This window comes from Opisthocomus hoazin, chromosome 7 (assembly GCF_030867145.1).
Source record: "Opisthocomus hoazin isolate bOpiHoa1 chromosome 7, bOpiHoa1.hap1, whole genome shotgun sequence".
NCBI classification, from domain to species: domain Eukaryota; kingdom Metazoa; phylum Chordata; class Aves; order Opisthocomiformes; family Opisthocomidae; genus Opisthocomus; species Opisthocomus hoazin.
In genome coordinates this window covers 10,258,937-10,273,618 of record NC_134420.1, presented here as the reverse complement: position 1 = coordinate 10,273,618, position 14,682 = coordinate 10,258,937, and the positions used below count along the sequence as shown (strand labels likewise).

General features: G+C 36.4%; 1 long non-coding RNA gene across 1 annotated transcript in view; it reads right to left on the bottom strand.

The window, feature by feature from the left end:
- Positions 1-14,682, bottom strand: part of LOC142361936 (uncharacterized) — a 57,262-nt gene that overhangs the window by 24,412 nt on the left and 18,168 nt on the right. Inside the window, exon 3 of the long non-coding RNA XR_012764533.1 lies at positions 7,151-7,245. This is a non-coding gene — a long non-coding RNA (uncharacterized LOC142361936). The remainder of the gene's footprint in view (positions 1-7,150; positions 7,246-14,682) is intronic.

Here is a 14,682-nt window from a genome sequence, read left to right as displayed (position 1 = left end):
TATTCTTAGAAGAATGCACTTAACTAACTTGAAAGTAAAAGTAGACAAAAAGCTTAGAAAAGTGGAAAGTACTGATTTTCCAAAATGTGAGAAACTAACAGGAAGAAATACCCAGAGAGTTGTTTATAACTGTGGACATATCTGTCTGTATATAGCCACACACACAAATAGCTAAGGTTAAACTACAGATGACATAAAGATATGATTGGCTTTTTAAATTCAAAATTTAAATAACACTTCCCACTAAATCTTCCCGAATTTTATTTTTTGATACTTAGCTAATGTGATTTATTTTTTCAGCTGTTACCCCTCTTGCTTCTATTTTTCTGTTGCACCACAGGACAGGAACAAAACACTGCGGACAGCTTGGGCAGAACACTAGCAATGGGGAAATAAAACACCTGAACATTTTATTCTATGTTTTTGTGATTACACTTGGAACTTTCCACAGTATTTTCTCGTACTTAATTTCTCTTCTTAATTTCACTCATGGAAGATATTATTGGGCACTTGACAAGCTCCCTGGCAGTTTTGAATTCATACACTGGAGAGATGAATGGATAAACTCCCATCTCTCCTGCTCTTGATGCCTGGCTGGGGACAGTTTTCAATAGCAGGTTAGAAGGCAGTAGGACATCAATCCATAACATAAGAATTATAGTCTCTGAATAAAACAAGAAATCTTCCTTTTTCTACAAGCAGTAAAATGTTTTCAAGTTTTCAACAAATCAATAAGTATTTCAGTTTGCTACTTCTGAAAAAAAGTAATGACAAGGGGACTTTGGGTAAAAAAAACACAACAACACCAAACAGTAAAGAGTAGCATGAAACCGATGGTACTTTCTCTTACATCTGAGTTTACAGCAATTATGACTCTTACATGGGGTGTGAGATGACTTTTGTTCAAATACACCTTGTATCTAATGTCCCCATTATGAACTTCATTCTGCCCCTTTTACACGACAGGAAGAATATTTTCACCATGCTGCAACAGACCTCTCAAAGTCAGTCCTCTTCAAGCTGTTTAATTTTACATGAAACACTGAAATATTCATTGGAACAAATAGAGAGCATGAAAGTGAGTCTATAGCTTTGGGGTTAGGGCACTCAGCTGGCAGGGGCAGCCCTTGAGTGCCAATACCTTTTCAAATGAATATTTAATTATTTATACAAAATTGAACAGCTGCAATAAGAGAAGGAGGGAGCTCCTGCCAAATGGGTTAGAGCACTTTCCAGAGACCATTTGAAGTAAATGATTCTAGAAAAAGCACTAGACCTATTCAGCCAAATCCAGCAGCTGAAGGAATTTTCTTCAGTGAGGAAGCACAGTAAACCTAACCCTGAAATGAGGTTTAATAAAATTGTATTATAATAACACTAACAATTACAGTGCTGATTAAAGATTTTGGTTTAAATGCCCATTATATTGTACAGTTTGTCTCTTACACAAACTGTGATAAGACTTTTATTACCATAAATCTGAATTTCTATATGTAAGCTGTTTGAAGTTATGAAAAACCTGAAAATAAGTGATTGATGTTTTCATTTTACCTATTTATCTACTGTTTCTTTTTATTATTACAGTAATCCATAATACTTTAAAATAGATAGCTTAGCTTTTCCTCATTTTAATTATTGTTTATTCAATTATCTGTCTAATTAAAATAGGGTTTTTGCCAAAATAATGTCTTTTTTTCTTTGAAACCTGTGATGGTCTAAGTTAAGCATGGTAAGATACTGTTTTTCTAAAATCAAATAAAATAATATAGAGCTTTTAACCAGAGCTTGAAAAACTTTTGTACCCAAGTCAATATTCTGACAAATGAAGGTCAGGTGTGTCAGACAAAAAACCATTTCAGTAAAATGAGTCAGCAATTGCTGACAGTTTCAGTTATCTACATTTTTGCAGGTCCAAACCAATTTTACCACATATTCAGCAATGTCCAGGAGGTTGTTTGTAGTTTCATAGAATCGTAGAAAAGTTGGGGTTGGAAGGGACCTTTAAAGATCATCTCATCCAATCCCTTCCAATAAGCAGGGACATCTTCAGCTAGATCAGGTTGCTCAGAGCCCCGTCCCCTGACCTTGAATGTTTCCAGGGATGGGGCATCTACCACATCTCTGGGCAACCTGTGCCAGTGTTTCACCACCCTCATTGTAAAAAATGTCTTCCTCATATCCAGTCTAAGTCTATGCTCTTTTAGTTTAAAACCATTACCCCTTGTCCTATTGCAACAGGCCCTGCTAAAAAGTTTGTCCCCATCTTTCTTATAAGCCCCCTTTAAGTACTGAAAGGCCGCAATAAGGTGTCTGGGGAGAGAGACCATTCTCTGGCTGCAGAACGATTCACAGACAGAAATGTAAATAAAATCTACCTCCCAGAGCTCAGGACACAGTTTAGGAATCCCATCCTTAATTAATTTACTTAATCCCTTCTTGAACCATTGACACCTTTGATCTCTACAGTGTCACGTTGCAAAGACAATTACAAGACAATTGAATTCACTGCCTGGTATTTTGCAGGCATCTTTTTATTTCATTGACCATGTTCTCTCAACACAAATTCTGTATGTAAGATATACTGCTTTGAAAGAGTATATTTGTATAAGATTCCTTCAGCAATTTTGGTTCTGTTTTTTAATACTGAAATCAATATTTAACCTATTCGCAAAAATGAAAATAATGAATAATTTTTAAATTCTCTCAACTGCCACAAATATCCAAGGGAAGTAATTGAAAAACTAAAACTAGCTGAAACAAGTTTGGGAAAATTAAATACAAGTGAGAGTATGGCTTTAAACTAATTAAGGTAACGCATGAATTTATAGTATATAGAATGGATGGCAGCATATACTTTACAGTTTACTGAGCCCTATCAATAAAACCATCAACATTTTTCACTCAGACAAGGTTTCATGTTCCTGTTAAACAGCAAGCTAAACACAGTCCATCTTCCTCTCTAGGACACAACCATAGCCATCAGCACAACTATAAAGCTACATCCTTCCCTAAATGCCAACCATGTATAATGGAGAACCTGTCCACTTGTTTTTCCATTTAAAACAAGCAGCAAAAGTCTTGTGTCTTAGCAACACACAAGGAACAATTTGGCAGCTTTTGCAGACAACACACACTATGGACATTTTACTGCACACTTAGTGAAACAGCACATTCTGATCAATCCATCAACACCCAGAATATTTCAATATTATGACCAGCTATTTAGGAAAGCTAGATCACATGAAGCTTTGTTAACCCTACTTATCTAAAATGAGCACTGACATTACAAACATCTTTTTTCATTTACAACTTTTTTTCCTCCCCACCCTCTACCACAAACTTACATTCACTCACTCACACGCACACATGCTTACACCCCTTTTTATCCCTTTTGTCTGAACTTCATGCAGAATGAGTAAAGCTGTGAAACTTTCTGTTATGAACAGCGCAATGGAGCCAGAGACAGAACAAAGTCAAATTTGGGTAAGTACTTTAAATAGAGTATGTCTCCATCATGCCACTAGTTTGGTTTTGTGTTAAACAAAAAAGTAAGAAAATTGTGAGGTGAAGAATTGACAAGTCAAAGATGCCAGCAGAGGCAAAACTTAGCATGTTTATGGAAAACAGCTGCAGGAGATTTCAGTATGGCTTCTCTGTACAGCTGCAGACAGAGGTTACCTTTTTGTTGGTACCCAGTTTCCGGCAATAACTGATTCAGAAGCAGCTGTTATGTTGAAGTGATTTCTTAGCTTTTTTCCACTGCATGAATTAACTAAGACTGCACTGAAGAAATCGGATGAATACTTGCCTTGGCAAAAACATGAGAGATGAGAAAGATGTTTTCCAATAAAACATAAAGCAAAGTCAAAATTCAAGAGAAATTTGTGACTAATCTCAGATGAAACAGTCAGTCAGTCTTACAGTCCTAGTGCAAATGAGTTGTCTATCAAAGCGGAGAAGAAAAGGTGTTTTAGGTTAGTTTTTTGGATACTCTGTTTAGTATGATGAAAAGGTAATGAGTAAAAGTAGTGATATTACTCTTCTTAAAACGGAACCTCAGACACTGGATCTAAAATGCCTCAAAAAAACCCCAAACATCTGAGACAGAATCGCCCATATAGTTCCAAGGCAGACTCAAACCAAAGCAGCACTTGGAGCAACAATTACAGAGAAAACAACCAGTGTTATCCACCAAAAGGCTCAAGAAATGCAATTGATTTCCAGTTGTTTGCAAGTACAAACAAAAGAGAACTTGGCACCACCCACTCATATAAATCACTGACTGCAGCAACTGAATGCTGTTGCAGCTTGAACAGTGACACAGAAGTCTACACCTTACCAACGCTGTGTCAACTCTGATCAGTAATTAGAAAAGTCACAGGCTGCAGATAATAGTAAGACAGAGAAAACACATGCAGAGGAAAAGTATCCTTACTAGAGAATAGGAAAATAATATAATGAGGTGAACTCACTAGAGCAAATACAATTGAACAGTGCAGGGGAAAAGGCCACTTGTTATAGGGTTAAAAATGTGACAAACACTCGAGCTTATCATGAGGTTCACTAAGGGCACAGAACTGAAAAAATTAAGAAAGAATTTGAGAGTTTATTCTGAAGAACAGCCAAGTACCAAAACAGTGAAGCTAACCCAAAATGTGTGACCTCTTCAGAAATTTTAAAATTTCTTTTGCAGCAAAGACTGAAAGCTTTTTTTTTTGAGGAAGATCTCCTAAAAGTTGGGAATTCTGTTCTGGAAATCACCTAATAAATACAAGAGCCAGAATAATAACCAGCATTAGCCATTAGAAACGACAAACATTTACTTCTGTTTGAACCCTCACAAAATAAAATGGCTAAGAGAAACATTGAAGTCCCTTAGAAAAGGGTTTATTATATTAAGTGTTTTAAGCTGCTGAGACTACTCCTATGCAAATATAAGCAGCTAATGAAAGAAAGCACAAGCCACTGATAACCCCCAAGAAAAGGACTAGCACAGTTTTATTTTTAAATAAATATACCAGTACATTTGTATTATTGGCTGATGCACCACTATTTCCTTAAATGCATAGGCACCTTTGACTTTCAAGTGTGGTCTTGGAGTTTTGTTCTTTAATATTCTTCGAGTATTCCTTCTTTAATTCCACTGAGGAGAGCTTAGTTGTTGGAAAGGATTTGCCCCTTAGGTACACGAAATATGATAAACCGAAATGTACTGGTCAGCAGTCCTGAGTCCAGAGAACTTATGAACATAAAACAATCAATTTAAAATACCTTATTTGCCTCCAGTGTTTCTTTTAAGGAAAAACACCTTACAATGAAGTATTTTCTAAAACTGAATCTTTGTATATATGATGACTGATACTAAGTCACAGTGGTTCACAAAATTCAAGTTTCAAAAACAGCTGTCAAGATTATTTAGCCATCTTTCCTAGAACTCACACAATGAAAAGCAAAAAGAGTTTTATGCACACAATTTTACATGTCTCTTTTAAATTATTATCTTTAGGAAATTTAGGATCCAGGAGAAAAAATCTATAAAATACTTGGGTGGTTTTTTTTGATAGAAATATAGAAAGAACTGTTGTTTAGTGATATTAAGCTCTACCAGTGCTTTCATTGTAATTGTAAGAAGTTAAACATATGTAATTTGTCAAATATTGAGAGGATTATCATTATTCTGATGCTCTTTGTTTGCATTGTTAAAAAGCCATTATCGTTTCCTTAGTAAGAATAGGAAAATTGTATCCGGCAAAACATTTCCACCCCTGCAACAGAGCAATGGATCATTTCCACCAATGTAAAATAAAGTTAGATATTCCACAAACATAGGCAAAGCAGCTATGCATCATCACTTTGTCTTCATGGTCAAAAGGAAACCTGTACTGTGTGCAATTTAGTGGGTAACATAATCTAATACGTGACTCTATCAATTGCCTAATTTAGTCTTGTGAAGGTCTTCCTGGTAGCTTGAACAAGGATAGAAAAGGAAAGTAACTCAAATGCTGAGCTGCAAAGAGATAATAAAGAAAATGCAGTAATTGGATGGAGAACAGATATTATCACCACAAAATTAGTAAAACAGAGACATAGCACTCACAAGCTACACCAAGTTAAACTGTAACTGTGACAGCTGGAAAGAGAATGTTGATGGCATTTCTTAGGGTATCCTCATTTATCCATTTTCCCCAGTAGCTAACGCATTCTCATGAAGTGAAAATCTCTTAATGTTCGAGATTTTTAAAACTTTAGGTTTGAAACCAAAATCTATAATTACTAAACAGACAGACAAAAATAATTGAGAGACTTCATATTTTGCATCTGTTCTGAGTGATTCTCCTCACTGACTGAATCGTCAGATGTAATATTTCACCTGAAAAGAAAAACCAAAGAAGGAATATCTTTTCCTCCATAACCACTTGTGGTGGCATGTCCTGTTTAACCATCAGAGACTTGAAAAGACTAGTGTTCAGTATTAATCAATGTTTTGTTTGCAAAGTTTCCTTTTCCCCCCCTAATTCCAATGATGTGACAAAAGCTGTATAGTGCATTACCCACAGTGTCTCAAAAATATAGCTCATGAAGCCCAAGTAGCAAATCCTGCATTGTTCCACCTAAACAAATGTCCAGTAACACAAAACCAGCAATAACATAATTCGCAGATACTACAAACCTAGCAGTGAAACTTTGTAATGACATTGTTTTTCTGTCACAGAGATATGTAACATTGATTTTTTTCCTTGATCCCAAGGAAATGAGGAGTACAACTTCATGCTGTTATCCCCTCCAATAGCTTTGGAACACAATCCTCAATTTTAACAAAATTTGACAGAGGGATATGGCCTCGGAGATATGTTCCCACAAGTTTTGTGACACTAAACAGATGAGAAGAGGAGAGGGATCTTTATGTAATCACATTACATATCCCACTGAGAGAAAGGCTTCAGAGTATACATACGCTTTCTTAAAATACAGAGTATTTCCAGCAAAGAGAACTTATGCCCCAGCCAGAGAAAAAACTTGGGACAAAGCAGGTAAGCGGACATAAAACATATATACACAGGCAAACAGCTTCCTAGTTCTGGTGCTTATGAAACAAACCTACAAAGGAGAGGCAGCAGTGAAGACATTCTGTTTATTTGTTATCTCCTACCTGATTTTGGAGATTTCTAGTTCCTAGGAAGTCTGATGACTTCAGTGGTAGCAATAACACTGGCAGGTTACAATTCATGATTCATTGGCGCTGTTCTGCAACATCAATAAGCCAAACAGAGATCAGGACAGGATTCTTTTTCATTTCAGATTAGGGATTTTTTACAGCTCATAACTGTATTCTGATATCTTTTAAACTGTTTTTCTCTAACACTGTAGAATTTTAGCAGCAGATGACTATTTGCAATGCCTATGGTACACTGTAAGAAAATGTCAAAATTGCGTACTTTTACCCTCCCTTTTCTGAGGTTACTGACTAATGGTGCTAGTCACAATTTCTGTGAAGCTATTCTAATACATGCTATTTTTAAACAAACATGTAGGAGTCAATATGCCAGTGGAAAGCATGACGAGCAATGTATTTCAGATATACGCTGTTCCACTGTGGAGAACTATTTCATGACTATGTGGGGAGTTCATAACTGCCATTAGCTGCCTACAGCAATTTATTTAAAAAAGAAAAATAATCATAAAACATTTCACTTCTTAACTAACTTTAGACTATGGAAGGTTGGATGTTGTGTATGATGAGGCCAGCATACAGCTGAGTCTCCTCAGATACTCCTACTGCAATTTATTTCAAAAAGAAAAATAATTATAAAACATTTTACTTCTTAACCAACGTTAGACTATGGAAGGTTGGATGTTGTGTATGACAAGGCCAGCATACAGCTGAGTCTCCTCAGGGTTACACAGTCAGAGTTGGAGGGAACAAACATTCCTGATAAACTTTTTGCTTCCAAGTAAGCTGCATCTGCTCCACTTTCTTTGACTCGCACCAAGTGTACAAAGACACAAAATCGCCTTCTCCTCCTTAGCTGAGCTTTGCTCCATCTTTCCTGTCAATTGTAATTTCAAAGCAGACTAACTGAAAATAACTGAAAGCCTTTAAAATGTACAAAAACAGAACTGAAAACTGCATTTACAATAAGTACCAATATTCTCAAATTCAAACTTATTTAGATTATAGGAGATAGTTTTCATGCATAGCCAGACAGTATTACTGATTACTGATTACCAGATAAGTTACTACCTCGATTTTTCTATAACTACTGCAGTGAAATCTGAAGCTGCCACAACAGCTTTAAATGGATTGTCTCTCAATTTGCACATAAAGTGCAGAATGTCACTAATAATGTGTTGATTATTAGTAGTTTATATGCTTTGCAAACTTCATCAAATCATCAGGACTATTCTATACAAGCTTGTTTCTAAATCGGAAGATTAATCATTTACACTGGTATAACTTCCCACAATAAAAGCAGTTTTCCCCAGTTTAGCTGAGATTTTTCATATGCTAGATAATCAAAGCCAAATCGTAACTGGCATTCTTAACAGTGTGTGCATGAAGAACAACAGTACATAGTTATAGGACTCCAAATTCACACCACAGCTGATAGATGTATAAATTCCTTTGTAGGAAAGATTAGAAAAGAGCATCACCAAGGATGATAGATGCTTTTGTCTAAACGGAGAAATCATATAAAATGCTTTGGGGAAAATCAGGCAAAGAAGTCCATGTAAAATTTTTTTCTACTGAGTTAGACTAAGAAATTTCAATTTTGCTAATGATTTTCATATTGTGTACAGGGAGGTTATTCTCATAACCTTCTGAGCATCTCCCTGTCTCTGAATATTAGGTTTCTCTTCAAATTTCAGTTGTACCCTGTACCCCTAAAATTTTTGGAAAAAAGTGCCAATATTCTTCAATCCAATTTCATTTTCTCTTAGGTGTTATGTTGAAGTGTTTCAATCCTTCAATAATCTGTTAAGGAAAGTTTAACTTGTGTTTTCACTCTTGTCTGTCCAGTCAACTGATAATGTAAAATGACTGATTTCGGAATCAAGACAGTGAAAAAATGTGTAATGACCTGAAGTATAAAGCTAACTGTGAGAGCTGCAAATACAGGAGCTGGAAAACTGTAAACAAAAAGAATACTTTGAATACTGAAAAAAAATCTGCATTCAAATTTTCAAATGCCTTCAGACAGCTACTACAAATGTGTCTATACTGCAAACAAGATGAGTTACAAAAGTATAAGGAGATATGCAAGCCAATTTTAAGGTGCTTAATTTATAAATTCATTATACATCTCAGAGCTCAAGTTAAGTTTTCCTCCCCAAAAGCACCTCACTGGGTGAAGATCTCACCTGCAACACTGAGCACGAGGTATGTCTTACAATGTCTTGCACTGAACACCTCCTGATCCCTCTGCTTACTGTGCATAACATTTACAGCATTTAGAGAAGCTGTAGGATGGTAGTTCAACATGATTCATATTCTAACTTCTAAATGCAGAGCGCTTAATATGTGGAAAGCACACACAGAAAATGAACCAAGCGGACTTACTTAATTTTCAGTTTGACAGCTAATCTTCTTTCGATTCTGTCTAGATATCTTGACTCTATCAAGATTTAGGTCTTTCTCTTTTAGCATTCAAACTCTTGCATGTCATCCCATCTGCTCTCATCTCAAGGTTTTGCATACCAAAGATTCAGTAGGTCTCAGTCTTCAACCTATCTCATAACTAAAGGATTGTCTTTGAAAGATATTTGCAGAAATGTTCTCAGCTGGGTAGTCTCTGCTCAGGATTAATGTTGTTTCATAAGCACGTACAGCACTTCTGCCAGCAGAAGACAAATTTGCTCCCTATTTTGAGCTTCAAATAAATCTTAAACACAGCTGAAGGCATTCAAGCCATCAAATGAGAGCACATACAGCACTTGCATAGTATCGATGAAGCATATGGGTAGCAAAGCCTGCTTAGGTCACAAGGGTGGATCTTCACAAAGTGAATGAGCACAGTTTGTTCAGATTTTTAGGCTTGTTTAAAAAAAGGCTCTGTTTCAATTCTAGGACTACTTATTTTCCTGTGTGAAGTCCTGGCAGCACATCATTTTCTTAGAAGCTGTAATTTGAAACAGTGGCTTTCTTCCACTAATGGGAAAATCTCAAAGGCTTTGGGAATTCATTGAAGTTTACACATGCACTTAAAAATTCAGAGGATTGTTCCAACTGCCTGAGTTACCTGAGTTTGAACCATTTGTTCTTTCACAAAACCAACTGGTAGGCATGGCTGTAGATTGTTTTTGAAATCAGGTATCTCTTACTGCTAGCTACATTTTTATGAGCCTTTTGCTTCTTCATGTTCTGTTACAGAAAATAAATCTGTAATTCATTTCTCTATAACCATATAATTTCCTGAAACAGTAAGTGTGAAAACATGCTTATTTGCTTTGCTAGACAATGTGTTTATTCTTACATATTTTGAAACACACATTTGCACAATTTTGTGTTCTCCCTTACAACCTGAATTCAGCCTACAGCTGTCTAAGAAAAACAACCCATAAAAGAATCACTGGATCAGAGAGATCATGAAGTCTGTACAGAAACACATTAAGAAATAGGCCACAATGCAGATAATCTATGTGTAGGTAAGCTAGACAAACGATTATGGCAAATCTGGCCTTTGAAAATACACCAACAATCCAATTCAAAAATTGATAGAATGGGACTACTATAATATATAGCATGTTATTTTGTTCTTTTGTGAAAAAATGTCAGTTCTTATTCAGTAAAGTTGCTTTTGCATGGATTTGGAATAACATTTTTTATTTTGTCTAATTGATTGTAACCATGTGATTGCAGGAAAGTACTGTCCTCAAAAACATATCCTCAAAATTACAGTTACAAGTAAGTCCCATGCAAACCAATTATGCTCCTAAATCCTTCCAGCAGCTTTCAATCTCTCTCTCAGAATATTTTGCTGACTATTGATTTCCCAGCTTTCCTAGCTGCCTCCAGGAAGACCATACATTTTTGAGAAAGAACATGGTCTACCCAGCTGTAAATAAAAGACAGGAGCATTTGAGGAAACATGGAGGAGGGCAAGACAACAGGCAACACCTTAAGTATTTTCGAACGAAAGTTTGTGGCTCTTTCATGAAGCTGAAGACCTGCTGCCTGGATTGCTGTCATAACCTAAGACATCTCAAATTGGTGGAGACATTTCTGACAACACATATACATTTTTGTAGCATAGATCTTTATATTTAAGTCACTGTCCTGGTTATGAAGCATGCTGCAAGTTAAAATCTTGTACTGTTTCTCTGGGACACCTCTCAGGTCCTAAGGAAAGTTCCTGCGTCACATCCTAGATAGACACACAGAGTTCCTGCAGGTCTGACTGCATCTGTAATTTGCATCCCGTTTTTCCTGACCACATCAGTTCCGTACAACCAACTGTACATATTGGGTAGATGGTTTTGGTTCTTGGAAAAACAGCATTTTTAGAAGGGTGAAGATACCTGTTTTGGATGACGGACTAAATAAAAAAAAACTTGTATGTGCTTCTTTCTTGTTTAAAGCACACATCTCTCTATAAATGCCCCAAATAGTTCCATCTTACTGCAGAAACTTCCCTTCTTACAGCTATGGATACTCCCTCCTCTAAATCATCTTTTTCTATGTGTACTTTACAAGGTAATGCTCTACAGAGATTTTTCAAGCTAGCTGAAATTATAGAGAACAACTGGAACAAAAGCCACTGTCATATAAAGCTAAGCAGACCTACAAGCTTATAGAACTAGATTACTGTCAGTACTTGAGCTGACCCATTTGTGAGGTAAGGGTACATAGGCTAGCTGATATACCCTCCACTACACGCAGAATTAAAAGCATTTTACTGCACCATTCCTTTTGTTTAAATATAAAGCATCGAATTAAAGCTCAATAAACCTCTAATTATGTTGCTTCATCATAAATTATTTAAGAGACATTTCACATATTCCACAGTAAACTGAAATCCTTCAGTTCTTTGGCACACAAATAGCTCATTTCAAATATTTACAGAAGAACGTGCCAGAAACCTAGTTCAAAGGAATTTTGACAAATCAGAAAAGTTTTCCTAAAATATAATCTCAAACATATGGTTCTCTTAGCTCATGCAATTTCTAAGCCCAGGCTGAAATAGATAGCTAATGAAGAATGAACAGAAAAAGCTACAAGTTTAATATGAAAATGAAATACTCTATGAAAAGATCAAGTTTCATTTCCATTAAGGAAGAAATTTGTCTTTAGCTCCCATGGAAGCGGGACTGGCTTCCAAATGGTGCCAGATCTCACTGATGCAGAGCTTGATATTAAAGACACAGTGAGGAAGATACAGTGCACCACAGAACATAAGATTTAAAATGTGCTTTCTATTTGCTACTCATTTTTAACACCCAGCTTGGATCCAAACCTAAGTAAGACCCCTTAAAACTTGAGAGCTAAAACAAACAAACTAAGCAATCTGTGGTTTTAGAAGAAAGTTTGATAATATTTAAACTTATGCTTAGTCTTTTCATTACTTTTTTTTCAGTCAGAAAAGTCAGGCGTCCTTAGTGTTAGCTGTTACAGTACTACATTATTCAAATGCAAAGGTTTGCTCTTTACTTTGCCTTGTTTCTTTATGTCCAGCAATGCTTTCAACTCATCACTCAGTGTCAGAACACATACCAACATGTATAACAACACATCTTCTGGAAAGAAAGTCCTCATATTTTCTTGCAGCATCAATCATTTCATACTTCTTACAGTCAGACTTGAAGTTGATAACTGCACTGGATTAAATATGTGTTCTGAATAAATGTTCAAAATGATGGCTCCCTATAAGCTTTTGTGATGGTGCAGCCCCCTGCTCACACCTGGCAATCCCAGAACCAGCCAACATTGTATTCTTGCTTGCACTGCAAGAACAGCTAGCTGGTGTGCAGTGAATTGGGACGACTTGGCACTTTCCCGGTCTTTGTACAAGAGCAGTGAGTTGGGCCCATCAGACGCTTCCTGACCACATCTGAAACTCCTGATGCCTGGAGTCGCATCTGCCTGGTAAATGTCAGAACTGTAATTCTGTGTGGTACTAGAATTGTATAGTTTCTGTCTAAGTATCAGGATTGCACCATGTGGAGTGTGACCAGGATGGAAAATTACTGATGCCTAAAGTCAATCATCTTGAGACGCTATGAACAGCAGTACCAAGGAAAGCCCTTTGAGCTCTTCTGGTCCACAGCGGGCTGCACCCAGAAACTCCCTCCAAGTGGGACACTTTTCAGAGTAACTCACAGACTATTTGGGCTGATCTCGTCAAGACTCAACCTTCACCCATTGAGAAATCACTTGATTTGAAGTGAGTATTTCACTGAACTTGATGGGAATTTTTATGATTGTGTGTGTGTGTGTGTGTGTGAGAATCGATTCAAAACATAATATTCTATTACTGTGATTGTAACAACAAATTCTTTCTAATCACTCAGTAAATGCTAAGTTAAACAGTGATTGACAGCTGCTAAATTCCTGTAACTCTCTCTCTCTCTCTTTAAACTGTGAGCACACCCCAAACTGCTGCTAAACACATTCCTTAGACATCAACTATTGTGGTCTAAGGCTGGTTCTGGATCCAGCTGCACCTAGGATCCTCTCCGAGAAAAAGTTTAGAGAGCAAGATGGTCCAGTCCGAACCTGGTGACTCAATGGGAGGGTCTCCCTTACCCCTTACACTTTTATTTCACTCTGTATCAATCATTTTCCACTCAAAACCTCCTTCAATTTTGTATTCCATTCATTTGATAAGTAATAAAGCAAATCCTGCCAATGAACTTTGTAAGATCACATTTTCTAAACTGTCAGTAAAAACTTTTCTTGCAAAGACTTTGAGTGATCATTTAAATGACCTAACCACTCATTCTTGAGAGCTTTACAGCCTATTATGAAGAAAACCCTTTTTCCTGGTCCAAATTCAGAAAAGATCCAAACCTACACTAAAGAATCTTCCCCAAATTGTAGTGTTTCACTTTATTCTACAAAAGCAAGGAACCTGATGGTCTTACAGCAGCACAACAGCTACTTTACCATAGGTACTCATAAATAGCACCTTATTCCTTTATCCCATCACCAGCTGCATCCAGAGAAGTCTGCTTCTGGAGCAAGCTTGTTATTTTCACGTTATTTTTTTCATAATAGCAGTAGTTCTTTTTGATAATTTCTGTGAAGACTGAATGAAATATATGCCTAGCAATTGATATTTGCTGCTCCCAAAAGCCAGCATGGTAATGCAGCTACATTTGTGAACTGTTTGAGTCACATGGATCCCTTTAATCCTGAACCTGGACTAAAGATGATGCAGGTGTTTGGTAAAATGAAATTCAAAAAGACTACATACACAATGTATATTAAGATGCCTACACCAGTTATCTGTTGCAAATAGCAACACTGGCAGCCATGTGCAGGTGAAAATATGTTATTAAAGGGTAAGTAGGTTTCTGAGTACAGAATATTCATGTCAAGTCCCTGCTATGCATATTATATATAGAAAATTGCTATATAGAGAGCCTCTGAATTTTAGCATAGCTTTAATTTTATAAAATGTTGAGTATTAAAATTTGCAGCTAGTTTTATAACTGTAAAATTTGTAAAAAGTGTCTGACCTTTCT